This window comes from Eimeria tenella, genomic scaffold, assembly GCF_000499545.2.
Source record: "Eimeria tenella Houghton genomic scaffold, Eth_scaff3434, whole genome shotgun sequence".
In the NCBI taxonomy this organism is placed as follows: Eukaryota; Apicomplexa; class Conoidasida; order Eucoccidiorida; family Eimeriidae; genus Eimeria; species Eimeria tenella.
The window spans coordinates 1,697-2,071 of NW_013543206.1; positions in this window are offsets into that span (position 1 = coordinate 1,697).

Sequence of the window (375 nt, forward strand, 5' to 3'; positions counted from 1 at the left end):
CTGCGACAAGGCCAAAGCAGTGCAAACGCGGGCAGTGAAAAGCGCCTGGTTGCAGCGAACAACTCTGGAGGAAAGAGGCACAACAGGTCTTCTGCCGTCGAAGAGGCGTTCTGCGCTGCAGTTGCTGCTGTCGCCCCCGCGCTGCTGCTGCTGCTGCTGCTGCTGCTGCAGGTTGACGCTGCAGCCGCTGCTGCGGCTGCTCGTTGTGCTGAACTGCTGCGCAGCACACACACGGCTCTGCTGCTCTTCCTCGTCGCGCTGCAGCTTGCTCAGGTCCAGCTGCGGCACGCAGGCCGGCCGCAGCAGCTGTTTCAACTGCTGCTGCTGCTGCTGCAGCTGTCCAGGTTGCTGCTGCTGCTGCGGCTGCCGCTTCCT